We start from the raw sequence: 22,685 nt of genomic DNA, 5'->3' as shown, positions 1-22,685 counted from the left end.
GTTAACGGCGAACATTTCCGCATCGCCATGGTAGCTTACTTTTGGTAGCCCAATCCAGCTGCTACCCACAGTGCAGAGATACACCGTTGATGTATCGCTCTCCGATTTTAAACGACGGTTGCTTAATTTACAATAGTTTCCTACATTCACACACTAGTCGTGCATTGAGTAAATGTTACCATTCGGTAACAATTGGAAAGTTTGTGAGAGAGAAAAAGAAAAACCAAATTCGACATCCAGTAGGAACTTGTATACCACACTGTAGGACTAGAGTTTCCATCCCGGGACATCCCGGGACAAAAATCCTGGATTTAGGAAAATTGGGATTTCCTGATTCCTGGATATTATTTTGAAATCCTGAAAATCCTGGGATACCGGACAAAAATACAGTTTCCTTTCCGGTTCGCAAACAGTTCAATTTTTCTCCTTACAAAAGTTATTTGTTTAGAACGCGAAGCCCAACTTAGGTGATAAACTCATATCACATTGTTATATCTCCCATCAGACATGATTTTTTTCCAAGTTCGTTTATTTGGTAGGCTCAGGCAAGTATACGGAGTCACAATCGATATCATCTTATTATTAAATTAGTATGAGAGGAACAGACATGAAAATATCGGAGATAGCTAATAGAACACCTTCACAAAAAATATTAGATTCCCCCATACCACTCAATGGAGGGCTACTGACTGATACTTTTTCCAGCAGCTACAGCTCTATTGGGGGCAGCAGGGACTTTGTCCAAGGGCTTGACGACCCCTCCCCATGGCCACTGCGAGTTAGACCGGGACCATCGTCCCTAACCCCTAATCCCAAGGCGTCAAGCGACCCGTGCCGAGGGGATGCATGGCCAGGGGGGTGAAATAATGAGCTAGGCCTTTAACGGAGCCTGTGGGGTACCTGGGCACCCTCCACAGTAATTGTCCCTTACCGCGTCATGCTGGGCTCTGGCGTGGTAGACCTCTTTTCCCGAGCAACTCGTGGGACCAAAATGGAAAACCAAGTCAATTCTTCAATTAGTGGTAGTAGTGTAGGCGACAACCCCTTCGCAAGAGGTGGGTTGTTCAGGTCTCCGCCTAGGAGGCTAGAGGCAATAGTCGGCAGCTCAGTGCGCAGCGCCAGCGTGGGTCACTCAACCTTCCTCTCGGCTAGAAAAACGCCGGTAGGGGTTATTGACGGCCCATGGCTTGTGGAGGCTATGAACCGAAACGCTTTCGGCCTTCGAGGTGGCGACGGAACAGCTGGACGCCATCATCGACTTTGCGTCATCGAAGCATAATATCAGCAAGGACCTCAAGAGGAGCTTGCAGAAACTTCGAAAGTCGATGCTGGACGCCAAGCTGGAGAAAGCGGTCGGGACGGCCAAGTGTAAACCCGTGAAATCGGTGGAGTTGAGGTCTACCCAGACTGGAGACCCAAGGATTCGCGGACTCGGGCAAGGTCGAATCGACCGAAGGCGTGCCAGCGAAGACGGTGGTGCCAAAGTCTACCCAGACTGAGGCTCAAGTATTTGCGGGTACGTCGGGGTGACTGTTCCAACGGAGCAGACACAAAAACGGGGAGACAGTCTCCAGGGGATGAGCTCCTGGGGGCCGCTCCAAAACGGGGGGGCATACTACCCCGAACAAGGGTCGTGGGGCTGGGAAGACGAACCCCGGCCAGGTACCTCCAAAACCGGGGGAGTAAGGACCTGGAAAGGTCCGTCCACTCAGGAAAGACGGTGCCAAGGGTCTACGGCAGGCTGAAAGTTCTCAGCCGCACCAGACCAGGGAAATAGCGGGGATGACGCCCCCTGGACCCTGGTCAAGAACAAGAGGAAACCGAAGACGTCAAGGGCCGAAAAGAAGGCCCAGGCGAATGAGGGTAGCAAGAAGTCTAGGGTAGGCGCCAATCACTCCAGGGGCGATGCCCTAGTCATCACGGCGGACGAGGCTAAGTACTCGGACGTCTTGAAGGCGATGAGGAGTGACGTCAAGCTCGGTGAATCCCGGCGCCGACGTACGTCGAATAAGACGTACCCGGATGGGCGAGATGATCCTCGAGCTGAAGCGGGGCGTCTCGCAAAAGGGCGCCGCCTACAAGAAGTTGCCGGAGGAAGTCCCAGGCGAGACGGTCAAGGTGAGGGCACTCACGACGGAGGTGAATCTAAGGGTTAAAGGCCTGGACGAGATCACCGAAGTCGAAGAGCTCGTCACGGCACTGCGGCGACAGTGTGAAGTGGAGACGCCCACCGCAGCCGTTCGGCTACGGAAAGGTCCGGCAGGGACGCAGGTAGCATTGGTTTGGCTATCTGCAGCGGACGCCTCCAAGGTAGTCAAGTTAGGGAGCGTCAAAGTGGGATGGTCGGTATGCCCTGTGCGCATATACGAGCAACCCGAAGTTTGCTTCAAGTGCCTGGAACCGGGGCACAAGCAATGGGACTGCAAAGGCCCTGACGAAAGCAATCTCTGCCGACGCTGCGGATTAGAGGGACATAAGGCACAATGCTGCACGAACCTCCCAATTGTTTGATTTATTGCAGCAAAGCTGTGAACAGCAAACACCTCATGGGGTTTCGATGTGCCCGGCGTTTAAGCGTGCTGCAAAAATCAAAATGCAGGTAACGCAGCTGGCTTGCTCGGCCTCGCCCGAGTGTTTGGTGTGCGCAGGTTTAGAGGAAACGGCGGAACACGTGTTGTTCGTGTGCTCACGTTTTCGCGCAATGCGTGACCACATGCTTGCCACATGTGGTCTGGACACTACCCCGGACAACCTAGTTCGGAGGATGTGGAAAGATGAAGTTGGCTGGAACGCCGTTTTATCGGCTATCGCCCAAATCGTCTCGGAGCTACATAGAAGCTGGCGCGTGGACTCAAGGATGGCTAGTTCAGGCGCAAATAAGAGGTGGTCCAAGGGATCGGAGTCGGCTTCATGGGTCATACCGGTGGTCATGCTCTGTGGTCGAACTCGATCCTTTTACCGAACAAGTGGCCGCGCGAAGAACAACATGGTATCGTCGCTTTCGCGGCGTTGGTCAACCGGGTGGGTTCTGGAGCCCGAGGACGGAAAGGGGTCCTCGTCAAGGCTGGGGCAGGCGTAGGCACCGCGTCGGCAAGTCCTCTGTGTGCTGGGCGAATAGGCCCTATCGCAGAAAGGTTGTCAATTTGGGGGTGCACGCGGCATCAACATTCTTGATACCAGTCGTGCAGAGGGAAGCAGGCGCGAAGACGACCCTTCCCACCTTCCGAGGACATAGGGCGTGGTAAGGCCACCAGAAAGGCGGCAACGCGCTGGCACGATACCATGGTGTTCTTCTAAAAAAGCGAGTTACGATGTTCGGTGCTGCAAGGACACGCAGCTAATCTCGAGGGTGCGTTGTGCACTGGCCCCCCTTTGAAGCATTACTTTCTGGTTGTACCGAATGGACTATGGGCTTGGCGGCAATGGAAACGGTTTAGCGGGTCGGGAATGTAGTCCTGCCTCCCTCGGTGATCCCTAACCCCGCACTTCCTGGTCAACCCAGGATGTCTGTTGAGCAGATTCCCCCTCCATTGTTTAGGAAGAAAAAAAACAGCTCTCTATTAATTAAACGACAAGTATCTACAGTACAAGATCAGCTACATCTATTTGGCGCCTGCTTCCTCCCCATATCCCGTCTACAGCGAGGTTGTGTACACTAGCTGATATTCGCCTTGCTAATCTCCTCGTGCCGTCCAACATTGAGTCAGTCTTCCTGAACTTCTTGCCTCCAAAACAATTCTTGGTCCAATTCATGTCCCTCCAATCGACCGTCGTACAACAAACTTTCCAGCACATGCGCAAGTACAAGTGATCTGACCCCGATGCTCTGCCTATTTTTTTTTGTGTATCGCTTCGATCAAAATCAACTCTGGTCAACAGGCTGCAATCAATTTGTCCAATTCTCGGCTTCTGTCAAAATTATACACAAACTTTAATCGCGTAATCTATTAACCCCATTATCGTTAAATTATCGAGTAAACTTACATTAAATTATCGAACTCCGATAATAATTGAGTTGATTGATCTTTATCGCAGTAAGCGATTACGTTGAACACAATTAACTTTATCGGCGAAAACGATAAATTAACGATTAACATCAAGATTAGGAAGCGATCTGTTCAAGATTAGGAAGAGCTGCAGCTCTTGGCAAAAGTATCAATTAGTAGCCTGCCATGGGTTGGAGGATACTCTAGTATTGTGTTCCCCTATCTCCAATAGGTTATGGGCCCAGTACGATTTTACTGCGCATCTTCCATCTTTCCTCATTAGGGTACTAAATGCAATCCCAGCAACTGTCTAAACCCAACGCATATTCATAACTCTTCTCGGACTCGGCGATCATATATTCCAAAAGGGTACTCTACCATCCGAGAAAAACGTGAATATTATTTGTTTCTCGAAATCGTTTTTTTTTTTTCGAAAGAATCGATTCAAATTAGAATTAAATTGAGTTCCAATTTGAAATCTGTATTATCTGGCCTTTCCAAAATATGAACTTTACTCCTGAACATTGAATAAAATCGTTTTTACATCAAAAAATAAGTTTCCTAAGGAAACATCGAAAAATCCCGGGATTTCCCGGGATATACAAACAAGTTCATCCCGAATCCCGGGACAACGAAAATGGCCGGGAAATGGAAACTCTATGTAGGACGTCTGTAAAGAATTTCTGAAATAAAAAGGGATCTCTATTAAGTGGTTTGAGAAGGAGAGATCTGACGTGACGTTCAGTAGAAATATTAAGTGTGACTGTACGTTCCTCAAACACTTGAGACAAATACAAATAAGACAAATAAGAATGGACGTATACCAAAACTGTATATACAAATTAGGTACTTTTTGTGCGATAAGACGAGATATTCAGAGAGAGGTGTAATAGATTGAATCTTCACCATGATACCAAGTTTTGAATCCTGCATGAAGTATGGATCATTCTGGATTATTTAATAGAACAGATGAAAGGTTACAAGTGCGTGAACATGCTACCGCTGATGGTTGATAAGATTAAAGCGCAGACCAACAAATCTAACCCTCGTGGAATTTTCATCGTATTACAATACAATTTTACAAACATAGAAAATAAACAATTAACACAATTCAAGTAATCATTAGTTGCTCAAGCTATAACTTGTGGCACGCGTATCTGTATTGCTCGATTTGAGCGTTTGTCACTGCCGATATCTGGCTCATGATTTGTCCAAGCCAGTGAAAATAACGGGTATCGTTAGTGTTTGTACGACGATGAATTTGATAAGTAAATATTATGTGTCATGTCTGGGATTGAGCTATGCGTTTGTATTTAAAATAAAGGGATGATGAATGTGGCGTGAAGATCAAAAAAAATCGATAGTTATGGAATTATTTGATCACAATTTACATTTTAAAATGCTTCAGCCAACATGAGATGTTCAACATGACATTAAATCTCCTGAATATTGAGGAGACGATTACTGAACTTGGTTTGGTATATCTTACTACGTAATTCATTACGCAATCTTTTTGTTCTGATTTTTTTTTCTCTGGAGAAGAAGGGGAATGTGGGGTACAAGTAAATTACATTCGGCGTGTATTTGAAGGTATACCCTTTAGTATGTAAGCAGATGAATTAACATGGATTCATTCATCCGTTCAATGATTGCATTATGCACGATTCATCGACGGTTGTCGATCAGCGCAAAGCAAGCCATGACCATACACCTTCCTAAAACTGACGGTGGCACGCGACGGACGTACCAGAAGATTTCGGATCCTGCTGGCATCAGCGGATTCCACAATATCTTAATGCTGTCCAATGAGCAGCTGTTGACAAAAAAAGAACGAGCAGAACGGAAATAATCTCGAGCTACTTCGAGCTGCTCCAGGGGGGTAATATGCGGTGCATAGCGCCTCCTCTGCATGTAGTATGAAGCAAATGTAAATAAACAATCCCACAATTTTTTCGTTAGTCAGCAGTAGTGTAGGTTAACTAATATCCTACAAGATTCCAGTTCGAAAAATGTTACACTTGCCAAGCGGGGTGGCCCAGGGTGGCCCGCCTTTCCCAAGCGGCGAGGCCCGGATAATACATCTTAGGTAGGCTTGATTTGTTCGTGGATGCCAGGCTTACTCCCCCCTTGAGCTGCTCATTTAGGTAGCATTCTTGTGGTGGCTTTCAAAAAAAAATTGTTCCCGCATATTTTTCACTTTTGACAGAAGTCACATGATCTATTGATGTTTATGTTCGAACAGTGATGCCAAATTTTGATATTTTGTCAAATAAAAATATGGCACATCGTGGCACACTATGGCACATGAATTTAATTGGGCACGAATTGTACTGTGCTCAGCGTCCCACCCCTTGGGCTTAACCCTTAAAGGCGCAAGGCGATTTTTTTAGAAATCGTTGGAAATATTTTTAACGTAAATAAGCATTGAAATCATTAGGGTCTCGCCGACATTTCACACCAACACGAACGCAGGTTCGCGGTTTCAAACAGGTTTCAAACAATCCCATTTGATTTTGCCGTGACAGCTGCTCGTAGTTGCAAACAAACCGAGTAAAAGTGTGAGTGGAACGTGCGTGTACGTACACGATCGCTGAAAGCCTAATAATTATTAGGCTTTCAGCGATCGTGTACGTACACGCACGTTCCACTCACACTTTTACTCGGTTTGTTTGCAACTACGAGCAGCTGTCACGGCAAAATCAATGGATTAAATAAGACGAATTAAGTACTGTCCATTTATTTCACCAGTTATTTTCGTTATCTTTGCAGATGCGTGACGATAACTGTGTGGTCGTCTTCAGTGTCTTGTACTTGACTCGGCTCGAAGTCGAGTCAAGTACAAGACACTGAAGACGACCACACAGTTGTGGTCGAAATACGTATCTGCAAAGATAACGAAAATTAACTGGTGGAATTAAATGGACAGTACTTAATTCGTCTTAGACGATTTAATACATTCCACTAAACGAGCTTAATATATTTTTCTCAAATGGGATTGTTTGAAACCTGTTTGAAACCGCGAACCTGCGTTCGTGTTGGTGTGAAATGTCGGCGAGACCCTAATTATTTCAATGCTTATTTACGTTAAAAATATTTTAATATTTAATAATTATTATTGAGATTCTCACGTCCGAATGTATGAGTGGCGATAAAAGGAAAACAAACACTCCTAGATGGTGCAACTCAGCAAAGATTGGGTAAAAATGAGTATATTTCCATATATTTTTTGACTCTTTTGAAATCATTGTGATGACCCGATCATTTTTGAGGTTATGAGCAGAAGGAAAACAAACAAGTATTTACACATGACGAATTGCACATTAGTGTGCGAGCGCTAAACCAAAGACTAATTAAGACGTTCATGTCCCATACAACCAAAGACTAATTAAGACGTTCATGTCCCATAACAGTCCGATTTTTTTGCGCTCATGAAGTACTGGAACAAAAAGTTGCATAACCATTTCTGAAATAACCTTGCTTTGTAGTAAAAACTGAGCAACTAATACTACCTCATTGTTGCTAAGGCTACTTGTTGATGGTTGTTTGGTAAATCATAACATTTACGCAACATTAAAAAAAAACAGAATTCATTCTTAAACTAACTTTTATCTTTCAGGGCTGATGACCAGGATACTAAAGAGATATTCATAATATCAATGTAATATCAGACGCACTTTATAGCACTTTGCATTTTGTATTATTCATATAAGAATTCCCACCGTAAAGTTTTGTGGAATCGTCAAATTTTCGTCCAAAACTGCCAGCGAAGACTCCGCGAATTTAATAATTCGTTCTGACTGACGCACACATCTGGGAGCCCAGAGAGACCACGTTAATTTTTCCTGATTCTAGTTCCACATCAATGAGTTTTATGTCTAATACAGACCACCACCGAAGACCAATAAATTTTCACACTTAAACAGAGCTCAAGAATTCGGTAAATTATTTTACCGAATTAAGGCCAGTATCGACTTAAAAAGTAGAGAGGTTACGGAATTTTGTTCAATATTACCACGAGGAATTTTGACAACTGATCTGCATGGAGCAAATTGTCACTTTTACTTACGGAATAATCGAGCAGAATATTTTTCCGAAAGTAAAGTGACAGCTCCCATTACTTTGCATGGGAACCTTACAAATGCCAATTTTGTTTTTTGTTCTTTTCATGTGGATACTGTTGTAAGAATTTTGTCTCGATTCTTAACTTTTCCGATTCAGTGAACGGAATTTAACATGTGATTGAGATAGAAAAAGAAATTTCTTTTGAACACGATACCAACCTTTAGTCGGTTATTGGTAAAATCACAGATACTTCGGTACTTTATCTCTTGTTGACATTGGATGTAACTGGAGTTTCGGTGATTGTGGGGGAAGTGTCACCATTTTACCGAAAAATTTGTAAAACTTATGTGCTACCGACGGATTGGTAATACCGAACTGAAATTTCGGTAAAGTCAGACGTCAAATCAGCTTGGTTCCATTTTTGTTTGGTGTGCCATTGTAGCGGTAATATTTTTTCTATTGGTTTCTTGAACAATCATTGATGAAGGCGTTGTTTTAGAATATTATGAAAGTACCAAAGGTAAGTGAAGCGATACAATTAACTATTTTTCCGCTAACAGAAAGTGTTCTCAATCCTAATGAAATAAATGTGCAACATCTTCCAGAAATCCTCAATCGTCAGTTAAAATTGACATTTCGATCTGTCGTTAAAATTGACATTTCGCGGAGAGTTTTCAGATTACCGAACGTTCGGTAGTTTATTCGTTTACCGAACGCATTACCAAACGTTCAGCTGTTGAGAATTCGGTAAATGAATTACCGAAGTCGGTAATTTATTCTAAGTGTGTACGAAGAGGGCATGAAAAGGGAATGCAATTATTACCATAAATTATTCTAGTAAGCTTTAAATTTATAAAACAATGAATTGTAAACTGACTTGTCTACAGCTGTAATGGTTATTTATTCTTTGCTTCGAGTGATTTGATAGCTTGAACACGAAAGACCGCGCTTTGTCTATATAGGTCTGATAGACATCCAACTTTCTTTTCCATGCACCACTTTATAATCCATAACATTTATCCAGTAACGAAATTGGAATCATTATTTTGAGAGAAAACATACTTGTGTTTTCCAATCAGCACTTTGAGATATTCTGAATATTATTTTTACTTCTAACTAATTTGCCTTTTTAAGTTAAAACATAATAGGTATTATGTAAACGATATTAAGTATAATACAGAATACAATCTATAATTCTCGGCCAGAAATAGGTTGTTTGCTGCTAAAGAAGCTTTTATATACAGTGTCTCATTCTCATAGCTTGCATATTCCTGCTTCTTCGGGCGACTCCAATTTGATCATCCATAATTTTCTAGAAAAAAAAATCAGAGTTCGATTAGGTATTCCTGATTTTTCTTTCATATTTACGTTTCAAAACAATCTTGAAGGCATCATTACAAACATTGACTCGTAACCATAGGCTACTGCAATAGAAGGTGGATAAAAATGTAGGTGATCAGAATACAAAATCTTAACTTCAAACTTGGGTACCGAGGGACCAAATGCAGTACTAGAAGTGGTCCCTCGAACGAGCTCCACAGTTCCGTCTTAATTAGTCTTTTATATTGGCGTTTTCTACAAAGTTGTTCGGGTGGTCAAAACCATCATGACGAAAAAAAGTTTAATTTGAAATACAAACGCTTGGCGGCGCTAGTGAATTGGAAATAACCTAAAAGGTTAGATATTTCGATAGTTGAAATCTTAAGAACATTGCCGTCTTCAACAAAGTTATTCGGATGATTAAAACCATCATGATGAAAGCAAGTTTAGTTAATAATATACAACCGCTTGGCAGCGTTAGTGAATTGGAAATAACCTGATAGGTCAGGTATCTCAAAATATGTAATTTTTAGAATATTGCCGCATTTTACAAAGTTATTCGGGTGGTCAAAACCATTATTAGCAAGCCGGATTCCGTGCCGGAAGATCCTGTGTGGACCATATTGTCACGCTCCGCATCATTTTGGAGCAGGTCAACGAATTCCAAGAGTCCCTTTACTTGGTATTCATTGACTACGAAAAAGCTTTCGACCGTCTCAATCACGAGAATATGTGGGGCGCCCTGAGACGCAAGGGTGTTCCTGAGAAAATCATCGGCCTCATCGAAGCACAGTACGAGGCCTTTTCGTGTAGAGTGCTGCACGACCCTATTCGGGTCGTAGCTGGTGTGAGGCAAGGATGTATTCTATCACCGTTACTGTTCCTCATCGTAATCGATGAGATTCTGGTAGATGCAATTGACCGTGAACCAAACCGCGGGCTGTTATGGCAGCCTATAACCATGGAGCACCTAAACGACTTCGAATTGGCGGATGACGTTGCACTACTCGCGCAACGGCGCTCTGATATGCAGAGTAAGCTCAACGACCTTGCCGATCGCTCCTCCTCGGCAGGTTTAGTCATCAACGTCAACAAAACCAAATCGTTGGATGTAAACACGGTGACTCCTTCCAGTTTCACAGTAGCCGGGCAACCAGTGGAGAATGTTGAAAGCTTCCAATATCTTGGTAGCCAAATGGCGTCAGACGGCGGTACCAAGATCGACATAGGCGCACGGATCAAGAAAGCAAGGGCTGCCTTTGCGAGTTTAAGAAATATCTGGAAAACAGGCAGATAAGTGAACGCACCAAAATACGAATTTTCAACTCTAACGTGAAATCTGTGCTGTTATACGCTAGCGAAACATGGTGTGTATCAGTGGAGAACACTCAACGGCTGCAGGTGTTCATTAACAGATGCCTGCGGTATATAATTCGGGCCTGGTGGCCTCACAACTGGATCTCAAACAACGAGCTCCATCGTCGTTGTCACCAGAGGCAGATAGCAACAGAAATTCGGGATCGGAAGTGGGGCTGGGTCGGCCACACTCTACGTAGGGGCGGAAACGAAATCTGTAAGCAAGCATTAGACTGGAACCCAGCGGGACATCGCAGCAGAGGCAGACCCAGAGGCTCATGGCGGCGAAGCCTCAATAAAGAAATAAAAGAAGTCGACCGAAATCTAACCTGGCAACAGGTTAAAGCGATAGCCGGGCATCGCTCAGGATGGAGATCTTTCAAGTCGGCCCTTTGCACTACCGGAGGTGTACAGGATCCATAAGTAAGTAAGTCAAAACCATTATGATCAACGCAGGTTTAGATTAAGATATAACCGCTTGGTTGCGCTAGTGTATAAGAAATAACCTGCTACGTTAGATATTTCAAAAACTGAAATTTTTAGAATATTGCCGTATTCCACAAAGTTGTTCGGGTGGTGCAAACCGTCATGATGCAAGCAAGTTTAGTTTTAAACACAATCGCTTCGCGGCGCTAGTGTATAAGAAATAAACTGATGGGTTAAATATCTCAAAATCTGGAATTTTCAGAATATTGCCGTATTCTACAAAGTTACTTGCCATAAGACGAGTTCGTACAATTCCATTTAATTCCACCACTTGGTTGTACCTTTGACAGGTACTTATTTCGACTTCTACAGTAAGGCTATCTTCAGTGTCTCGTACTTGACTCGATTCGACTCAACTCGAGCGCCAACGAGTATTGCGGTTTCAAACTAAACTTCTGGTTTTGACTACCCTTTTAAATCTTACATAATAACCAACCTAACAGATAATTGGGATAACTTTGTAGAAGATGGCCACTTTCTAACTCTAACGGATTTAGAAATATTTAACCTAACAGGTTATTTCTCATACACTAGCGCCGCTATGCGTATGAATTCCAAACTAAACTAGTGTCCATCATAAATGTTATGGCTACTCGAACAAGTATGTAGAAGACAAAATCTTTCTAAGTCTTATAGATCTCGAGATATCCACCCCACTAAATTATTGCATATAAGCTAGCGCCACCTAGCAGATGTGTGTCTAGGTAATCTGATAATCACAAAATGCATTACGCACATACTTATATTACAAAAGTTGGAGCGCGTTCTGAAACATTGGAAAATAAAAAATAATTGTTTCCTGATTTTATTTATTTCCGTGTTTGCCTCAATAGCAACCGGATATTCACCACCGGTGCGAAGCATGATTGCACTTCAACAACCTTGATAGAAACAACCGGTGCGAGAACAAGTGCATAAATAAAATATGAACGCATTTCGTTCCTATTGGCAGATAAAAGTGAGGTTAAAAATGAAGGATCATCATTCGATAAATTGATGATTGATGCATTATATGCACTGTTTCTTGTGTTTGAAATGGAAGATTATGTTTGGTAATGAAAACCCTGCTTGGATTCTCACAATTGAAGTGAAAGGAGAGCGTAAATTTTGATTCCAGTTTTGAAATATCTCGAAACCTAAAACTTTTAATTGCCAATACTAGACACTAGGGTGGTTCAAAAAATCGATTTTGCTCCACAGTGCTCATCTGATTCTGTACCATGTTCTGAGTGTCCTCTGAAAATTTGAGCTCATTTGGATTAAAACAGATTTAGCACAAGCCTTTTCAAGTTTGCATGCAAATAAGTATGGGGAAATTTATTTTTTCATTATACTGTTAATGACGTTTCCCCATTAAGCGCAGGTTAAAAGAAAACCTTCATAGCTAAAAGGGATACTCAACAGCTTTCATTCAACGAAAACCGCATGTTGATTAATCGTCCCAATAATAAGTAATCGATTTCAAGACAGGTTGCGAATCTTTAGTCATGATCGTTAAACTTCTTTGAGGGCATCACTGAAATATGCAGTGCAACATAGTAGCCTGAATTTGTGTGTGCTATCTTTCGCGCCACGAGCAGCAATGTTGCCTGTTGATGAGTTATGCAATTAGCTCCAGAAAATCACGGTGTAGATTAAATTCGATTACTAATTATTGGAACGATTAATTTAGACGCGGTTTTCACTGAGTGAAAGCTGTTGAGTATTCCTTTTAGTTATGTAGGTTTTCTTTTAACATGCGCTTGATGGGGAAGCGTCATTAACAGTATAATGAAAAAAAAATTTCCCCATACTAATTTGCATGCAAACTTGAAACGGCTTGTGCTAAATCAGTTTTAATCCAAATGAGCTCAAATTTTCAGAGGACACTCAGAACATGGTAAAGAATCAGATGAGCACTGTGGAGCAAAATCGATTTTTTGAACCACCCTACTAGACACTCATTTGGATACACATCGGTGGGGATCATCTTAATGCTACGTTTAGACAAGGCATGTCAATTGAGCAAGTCGCTTGAATCTAACGCGAGCTGAACGTGTAAACACCTTAATTCAATTCACTTGAACGAAAAGAAAGTTGAACATGTTCGACTTTTGGCAAGTCAATGAATTATTGGCAGTGGTAGATTTTCTACCCGCCGCTGTCACATCCAGGCGCTATAGTATATGCGCAAAATAGCCAGCAAGAGTTAACCGCCAGAAATTTGTATGGCGAAAGTCATCTAAAGGTAGCCTCACACCTCGGGAATTTGGTCTGCGGATTTTTTTCCCCATGTATTTTTGCATATGCGATGTTTTCGGGATTTGGGCACGGAAAATCAAAATCCCGGTCCCATTTAAAATGCACGGGGACCAAATTCCGGCGGAAAATTTTCCCGAGGTGTAAAGTAGCCTTAACGCGGGTTTTCTCAAAATTAGGAACTTTTCACAAAAAACTATTTGGTACCGGTTATGTAGGAAGGTGTCCGCTATCATGCCTACCAAATATTTTTTTGATGAAAGTGCTTAATTTTGAGAAATTGAACCTTAGATACCTTTCGCCATACTAATTTCAGAAAGTTAACTCCTCCGCATGGAAGGATGTCTAGAAGCGAACAGGAATCTACCTCATTAAGACACCAACCCATGAATGTGTCACGGGTTTCATTTTATCCATTGCACATTTGAGCATAATCACCATTTTGTTTTCAAACCGCTAGTCGAAAGCACATCCTTCGTCGATCCCCTCACCTATAAAATAAATTCGACGAGCTAAACCGAAACGGCAATAACGGTTCTAACTTCCCTCGCGGTTTTTTCTCGTCGCCATTTTTTTTATCTCTGTAGTTGCGCTGTGCAGGATTGTCAAAGGAATCTCCACAGTGAAAACATTTCCGCAGTATTTCCAGCAGGACTCCTGAAAAAATTCCCGCAGAAGACCCGAAGAAATACCAGCAGTATTCCCGATACAGTCTCCGCAGGATTCCCGAAGGAATCTCCACAGGATTTCCGAAAGAATCGTCACAGAATTCCCAAAGTAGTCCCCGCAGAATTCTCGATGGAATCATCACAGGATTCCCAGCAGTATTGCCGAAGGAATCACCGCAGTATATCCGATAGAACTCCTCACAGGATTCCTGAAAAATCTCCAGTGTTCCAGAAGGAAAACCAGCGTAATCGGAAGAAGAAATTTCCGCAGGAGTCCTGAAGGAATTGCCACAAGATTCCCAAAGTAATCTCCCCAGGATTCTCAAACAAATCCATGAAGGATTCCTGAAGGAATTTTTGCAGAATTCTCGAAAGAATCATTGCAGGATTCCCGAAAGATTCCCAGCAGGATTGCCGAAGGAATCCCCACAGTTTTCACTGTTGAAAAACCTCCGAATGCAACCTAGCAGTATCCCCGAAAAAACTCCAGCAGAAAACGATTAGAATTCAGGAATCCTTGAGTTCAATGAGCAATCCATTTTCTTCATTTTTAAATTGTTATTATGAAAAACAAAATAAATAAAAAGAAACATTCACTGATTAATATTTAATATGTTTCCATGTTTTCACTTTACAAAATGAAGCATAAAAAGAAACAAAACAGAAGATGAATCATTAGGTACCAATATCTAAACCATATCTAGCAAAAGTCTAGAAGAATTGTGGTTCTCATGTCTAAGAGATATCTCTGCTTTATCTAGAAGATCCTATATGTCAAATCCCTTTCGGTTCAAACGGTTTGCTTGTCTAAAATTCGAGGTAGATACCGGTGTAAACGGTTGTTGCATTTGAGGCGGATTTGAGGTGTGAAAGGTTCTAGACATCGAAGAAAAATATCTAGGAGACTCAACTTTTTGTCTCAGAGATATCGCGGAGATGTCTAGAACAAATTTCCGAGTGGGAGTGTGCCGCTGTAAGCACGCTCAAAGCAGGCGATTCATTGAATTCAACTGAGTTGTTCAATTCACTTGCCCTGTCAAAACGTAGCATAATGCTGTGGAACGGGAGCACTGCTTGTTCCTCACCTAGTGTACTTCACCGTGATCCCCACCCTGCAACTACAACACCAGTGCACCGCGCAATAGTGCGCACCTTCTGGCCCTCAGCCTTGACCAGCTTTTTGACAGCTGCCGATTGCATCAGCATATTTTTTCATTCAACTGAAACGTGTTTTCCGACCAGACGTATATAAATAAAGTTCTTTTTCTAATCTGTATTTTTCGCGAGTTATTTCGTTTATTCCGCGACCGAATTACCCTAACAGCTTCCACTGGTCCGCCTGATCTCCATCCGTCAGGTTATGGTCCCAGGGCTGTCGCGACGGAGTGAATTTTTCGTGTGAAAAGTCGATCCGCGAACGGACAGTATCGGGAGTGTTGAGTGCTGTACCGATTGAGGTTAGATTTGTATTCCGCCACCGGGCGAAGTGCGTGTTTGTTTATTCGACGCGAAAAGTGTACGTCACGAGATGGTCGATGTGAAATTCTCCGTTCCTAGACTAAACGGAACGAACTGGTCCACCTGGAAGGTCAAAGCGCGGATGTTGCTTTCCCGCGATGATCTGTGGAGTGTGGTGGAGGAACCCATTCCGCGAGTGAAGACAAACGATTGGAAACGCGATGATCGCAAGGCCAAAGCGACGTTAGTGCTACTGCTAGAAGACAGTCAACTGTCTCTAGTGAAGAACTGTGACCACGCGCAAGAGGTGTTCGATACTCTGAAGAAGTATCACGAAAAGACAACGCGATCGCTCCGTGTGTCGCTGTTGAAAAAGATTTGTGGTGCCAATCTTTCGGAGTCCGGTGATCTCGAGAAGCACCTGCAAGAGATGGACGAGCTTTTCGACCGGCTGGACGCAGCGGGCACAAAGTTGGACAAGGACATCAAAATATGTATGTTACTCCGGAGTCTTCCGCCGTCATTCGATGGCATCGTCACCGCTCTCGATTCTCGGTCGGACGATGACCTAACGATTGATACCGTCAAGTCCAAACTATCGGACGAATACAATCGTCGCCTGGAACGTGAAGGTTCTTCCGGAAAGGGGGAGAAAGCGATGCGGTCTTTCGAAAACAAGCGCAGTAAGGAGAGCAGAACGTGTCACTTCTGCAAGAAGGTAGGTCACCTAAAACGAAATTGCCGGAAGTGGTTGGCCGAAAAGGATGCCGAATGTGTTCCATCGAGAGCCGGTGCTAGTGGCAACGCGAAAGCAAAAGCTGCTAACGTGGAGCAAAAGTTTCTCGCTTTCAAGGCGAATTCGGAGAAAACGTCGCTGTGGCTCATCGATAGCGGGGCGAGCGCCCACATGACATCGGATCGTTCCTTCTTCAAGTCGCTGCAGGAGTTTGCTGGGGGTTGGATCACCCTCGCAGACGGAAAGAAAACCCAAATATTGGGAGAAGGTAGTGGTGTCATTCACGGAGTTGATGACGAAGACAATGCAGTGACGATTTCCATGAGTGAGGTAAAGTATGTGCCTGGATTAGCCTCGAACTTGATTTCTGTAACGAAATTGGCACAGAAGAAAATGAGTGTAGTGTTTGACAGTGATGGGTGTAGAGTGGAAGACTCAAGCGGCGCCACTGTTGCCGTGGGATGCCGCTACGGTGGCGTATATTACCTGAAGACGCAGGAATGTGCGGCGGTAGCATCAGGTCAACATCATCCGAACTGCCAGCACCAATGGCACAGGCGCCTTGGTCACCGTGATTGGGCAGCGGTGGAACGTATTAATCGAGAGGAGCTGGCAACCGGTGTGAAAGTCGTCGACTGTGGTTTGAAGCTTGTCTGCGAGTGCTGCATGGAGGGCAAGGCGGCTCGATTACCTTTCCCACCTGTTGTTGAACGCAAGGCCACGCAGGTGTTGGACATCGTCCACACCGACCTTTGCGGCCCGATGAGAAACGTGACTCCGAATGGTAACAGGTACGTGATGAACATTATTGATGATTTTAGCAGGTTTACGGTAACCTATCTGCTGAAAAGCAAGGCGGAGGCCGCCGGTTGTATAAAGGAGTACGTGAGATGGACCGAAACACAACTAAATCGCAAGCCGAAAGTGATCCGCTCTGACGGGGGCGGGGAATTCGACAACACCGATCTGCGACGCTTCTATAAGGAAGAAGGAATAAAGCCCCAGTTCACTACGCCTTATTCGCCGCAACAAAACGGCGTAGCGGAGCGTAAGAACAGGGCTCTTTCGGAGATGGCAACGTGTATGCTCATCGATGCAGGGTTGGAGAAAAGGTTCTGGGGGGAAGCAATCCTTACTTCTACGTACCTCCAAAATAGATTGCCTTCGCGTTCGCTTCGGAAGACACCATTCGAGTTATGGTGGGGTAGGAAGCCCGACTTGAGTCACATTCGCGTTTTCGGAGCAGAGGCTTTCGTGCACGTGCCGGATGTAAAGAGGGGAAAGCTAGATAGCAAGGCTCGTAAACTTAAGTTTGTTGGGTATTGTATGAACCAAAAGGGATACCGCTTTCTAGTTCCGGGAACTGATAACATCGTCGTAAGCCGTGACGCGCGCTTTATTGAGCTAGCCAACAGCACCTCCTCCGTTGAGTTCTCGATGAAGGATGTTCATTCGAATGCTGATCAACGCAAAGAAGAAGAAGAAGAGATCGAGTTGATTCCGTTCAAGGTAGAAGAAGATTACGAGGAAGAGGAAGAAGGAGCCATCGGTGGCGAATCAGATTCGGACGAGTTCTATGATTCGCGTGCTGCTGAGGACGAGCAACAACTAAATGTGAGGCGATCAAGCAGACAGAATCAAGGCGTTACTCCTCGACATTTGCAAGATTTCCAACTAGATTCAGCCGGAGTTGCAGCTTGTGTTATTGAGGAACCAGTCGACTTCAAGCAAGCGGTCCAGATTCGGGAATGGCGTTCGGCGATGAATGAAGAAATGGAGGCTCATCGTCGAAATGGAACGTGGGAGCTCGTTACTCTACCCAATGGGAGGAAAACCGTTGGATCAAGATGGGTTTATAAACTCAAACGGAATGAGCAGAATGAAATCGTTAAGTACAAGGCCCGCATTGTTGCGCAGGGTCACACTCAACGGTTCGGTGAGGACTTTGAGGAAGTCTTCGCTCCCGTGGCGCGACAATCGACGTTGCGAACCTTTTTCGTAGTTGCTTCGAAGCGGAAGTTGGTAGTTCGTCACCTCGACGTTAAAACGGCTTACCTTTACGGTAGCCTCGACGAAGAAGTTTTTATGCGGCAACCCCCGGGTTACGCGAAGAAAGGACAGGAGAACCTGGTGTGTCATTTGAAGCGGAGCATCTATGGGCTTCGTCAATCCGCACGATGTTGGTGCAAAAGGCTTCAGGATGTTCTACTTCGATACGGATTCAAGAAATCGAGCGCAGACCCATGTCTGTACATCAAAGTGGTGAGAGATGTCAAAGTGTATTTGATCGTTTATGTGGACGACATTTTGCTGGCGTCGTCTGCGGAAGCAGAATTGAAGAAGTGTTTCGATCATCTGAATGGAGAGTTTGAGCTTACGTCCCTCGGTCAGCCTAGACACTTTCTGGGGATGGAGATAGTCGTGAACAATGGGGTGTACCACGTACGCCTGATGAATTATGTTGACAAGCTGGTTGAACGTAACGGGATGACAGAAGCTAAGGTAGCCAAAACACCTATGGACATTGGTTATCTTAAAGCGGAAGACAAAAGTGCACCATTGAAAGATCCTACAATGTATCGTAGCCTCGTTGGCGGATTGCTATATTTAGCAGTGATAGCTCGACCGGATATTGCTGCGGCTGCGGCTATCCTCGGTAGAAAGTTTGCGGAACCTACAGAAAACGACTGGATCGCTGCCAAGCGGGTCCTGCGGTTCTTGAAAGGGACTAAGGAGTGGTACCTCAAGCTAGGTGGTGAACCTGATCAGCAGTTAGTCGGCTATTCCGACGCCGATTGGGCCGGTGATTTGGCCACCCGTAGATCAACGACAGGGTTTGTGTTTGCGTACGCTGGAGGTGTAGTTTCTTGGGCAAGCCGTCGCCAATCCAGTGTTACATTGTCCTCAATGGAGGCTGAATACTACGCCCTCAGCGAAGCGTGCCAAGAAACAATATGGCTACGGCAATTACTCAGCGACATGGACGAAAAACAGGAGAGGCCAACTGTGGTTAAGGAGGACAACCAAGGTTGTCTCGCATTTGTGAGAACCGAACGAAGCAACCGACGCTCCAAACACATCAACACCCGGGAGCATTTTGTGCGTGAGCTGATTGTGAACGAAGAAGTGGTCCTGGAATACTGTCCTACGGACCGAATGTTGGCAGACATCTTTACGAAGCCACTTGGCCCCAAGAAGCATGAAACCTTCCGTGATATGCTGGGGCTGAGCATCGTGCAGTGAGGACATTGCATTGAGGGGGAGTGTAGAACGGGAGCAATGCTTGTTCCTCACCTAGTGTACTTCACCGTGTTCCCCACCCTGCAACTACACGCTTAGTTCAGTCCACCCAAATATGGGTGAAGAATACCTAAAATCACCAAAAAGTGCACATACCTAGATATGGGTGAAGTGCACTTTACCTATTTATGGGTAAACCTTCGGGTAAGCCCAGTTTACCCAAATATGGGTACTTGCATAGGTGATTTATTGGTAACTTTCACCCATATTTGGGTGATTTATGATCTTGTTTTTAGTTTCAAATTAAAGAAGCCACTAGTTTATTAACAAAGAATCATATTAATTTATTAAACATAATAATAAAATCTTAAGGTATAATCGTACAATCCTGGTCGTTCAAAATATGATCATGCAATTTTGAAATCGCTGGCGCGGCAACCTACAAAGCGTTTACAGCCATTAAGCCGGGAGCGATTTCCTCAGTAGCCACATCTGGTTGAGAATCGCATGCAAAGCTGTGCGAAAGATTACTGGTGAGGTCGACATACATCTCATCACATGTCCCAATTCCAAGTCCTGTGTCCTTGATTCCTCGACAGACAACTGTTAACAGAGAAGAATACTGAATATTTCTATTGTATCAGTACGAGTCATAATTTGAACTTACCTAAAAGTGAAACGGTTTTAGTAACGGCTGTGGGAGGAGCAGGTGGGCTGCTGGAATGTGGTTTGATGCTCTGCTGGTGGGGTCTTTGAAGAGCATACTAACCGTCCTAACTTGGCGGTATTTGAAGGAAGCAACTAGTTGTGGTGTTCCACATAATCCACAATTTCCAGCTAGAAATAGCCTTTGAATCGCGTCATTTATAGGTTTTCTAAAAACGAACATAAATAATATAGTACTTCGCCTAGTATATTTATCCCGCATCACTTACCGTTTCATTTCGGTATTTTTCCGGCAAATTCCGAGGGGTCGTAGTGCTGTTTGTTAAGCAAAGGCATCAGTCGATTGATGAGTAGATGGCTGGAAGCCTATTGTCGACTGTATGCTTGCCGAACTTCTATCATGGGCATGATCGAGAACGGAACCGTTACCTCCGCAAATACACATGATGTGGATGTTTCCGCGGCTTTTGCTGGTCCTATAAAAATGAAGAAAATAGAATGTCACTGTGGAAGTTAGAGGAACAGATCAATATTGAACCTTACCTGCTGCAACAGATGCCGATTGCGAAGAGTACCGCTCAGCTGGGAAATGGTTCCCTCAAAGCCTTGAGGATGACAACGGTGAGTCGGATTAGTCCGCCTGATCGGCCAGTGTGACGACCGTAATAGTGTCGCTGGTGCTGGATGATCCATGTCGTAATAATTTACCGAACAACCGTGGAACGCACCGTTTTTTGAGACCTTATTTGGGAGCTAATTCAGTTGCAACAAACAACAATAAATTATGTGAACTGTAAACAACAAAGTTAAAAATTTTCACCCAAATATGAGTAAATTTATTTACCCATAAATTGGTAAAGCCACTTTACCAATAATATGGGTGAAATTCACCAATTTTCTCTGTACATTTCACCCATAATATAGGTAATGTATACAAAACCCAAATATGGGTAATGAAAGTACCCATAAATAGGTAAATTGATCTAAGCGTGTACAACACCAGTGCACCGTTTTAATGGGTAGTGGCGCTTTTTCAAGAAAATGGGTGAATTTTTCACGGTGGGAATAATATCAACAATAACATAGTACCCATTAATGGGTAAAGTCATCTAACCGTGTAGACGAGTAGACCGTTTGAACCGATAGGGATATGACAGGAGTGGTCTCTTAGATATTACCTCGATATCTTCTAGACTCGAATACCACGGGTCTTCTAGACTTCTCCTAGATGTGGGTACCATATTGCTTCTTCTTTTTCTTTTCTCTGTTGATATTTACATAAAATTTCATGAAACACACCTTTTTTTAGGAAGATATAAAACATCTCTTTATTTTTGTAAGGGTGATAATTATAACAAAAATATAAATTGGGGACAACTAACTACGGTACATAGTGGGTAATCGGATACGAAAAATACCTGGACATGTGCATCAATACACGGAATGTTCATTTTTTAGTAATGGGCTATCACGCAGGGCACAGTCAACCCGGTCCTTATCGTCGCAGAATCGGTTCCTTTTTCTCAACGGCTGACTTGGTGTACCCCACGGTATACGGTCATAGTGATACCGCCTGAGTCAGCTGAGGAGGCCTTGGATGATGAGTCTTGTTGTCCTGCCGATGTGGTGCTCTCCATTTCATTATCGCTTGGGTCACGATCCTTCCTACGAGTGTTCGCATCGGTGTTGATGGCTGGTATTTTTCTCCCAAGGTTGCGGCACAATATTCAGACGTAGCGTGTCTGAAATGTGAACGCTTAGGCTTCGGTCCGATTCGCGAATTAAACTATACCAATGGGTTAAAATGCCGACGATTTTAAGCCGATGTCCATTGCACTGTCGCCGCCCACGAATCTGCGCATCTGTTTTCACGGGTGGTATTTTCGCTCGAATTTTACGGCAAGTTGCCGTGAACGGATGGGAGGGGTACAGTGTGTACGGTGCGCGTGCGATGCGAATGATAGAGTAAGGCTGTGAACCATTCAACCGATTCGTTTAACTTTTAGTTAAAATTTGACAGTTCGATGGTTATTTCGCCGTGGTTAAAAATAACCCTGCTCCGGAGCATGGTTAGATTTGACAGTTCAATAGTTAAACTTTGTTCGCGAGAAAATTGGCGCCAAATCCATTTCGTTCCGAATAACTATCAATCTGTCAAAACTCAAATGGGTCGGCTTCGGAGTAAAATTTTAACCACGATGGGAAAATAACCATCGAAATGTCAAATTTTAACTAAAAGTTAAACGAATCGGTGGAATGGTTCACAGCCTAAAAAAGATGGCGCGGCGCGTAGCATTTGAACCGTTTCGACGAGTGCACCGGTAGATACACACACAATTGTAAATAGCCGAAAGTACTATTATACGGGCCCAAGTCTTTTCGAGGTAGATTCCTGTTCGCTTTTAGATATTCTTCCATGCGGGTTCCTGTGCGCAGGTAGCTCATTCTAGTACCTCATTCTTATTGAAA

At 43.9% G+C, this 22,685-nt stretch overlaps 1 long non-coding RNA gene across 1 annotated transcript; it reads right to left on the bottom strand.

Annotated features, from left to right (window-relative positions):
* Positions 1-19,918: 19,918 nt before the first annotated feature.
* Positions 19,919-21,130, bottom strand: LOC134202885 (uncharacterized). Its single transcript, XR_009977371.1, has 4 exons — positions 20,760-21,130; positions 20,486-20,692; positions 20,218-20,425; positions 19,919-20,153 (listed from the first exon to the last, which is right to left on the bottom strand). It is a non-coding gene; the product is annotated as an uncharacterized LOC134202885 (long non-coding RNA).
* Between the last annotated feature and the right edge of the window lie 1,555 nt (positions 21,131-22,685).

Source organism: Armigeres subalbatus, unplaced genomic scaffold, assembly GCF_024139115.2.
Source record: "Armigeres subalbatus isolate Guangzhou_Male unplaced genomic scaffold, GZ_Asu_2 Contig1496, whole genome shotgun sequence".
NCBI lineage: Eukaryota > Metazoa > Arthropoda > Insecta > Diptera > Culicidae > Armigeres > Armigeres subalbatus.
This window is presented reverse-complemented; position numbering and strand designations above follow the sequence as displayed.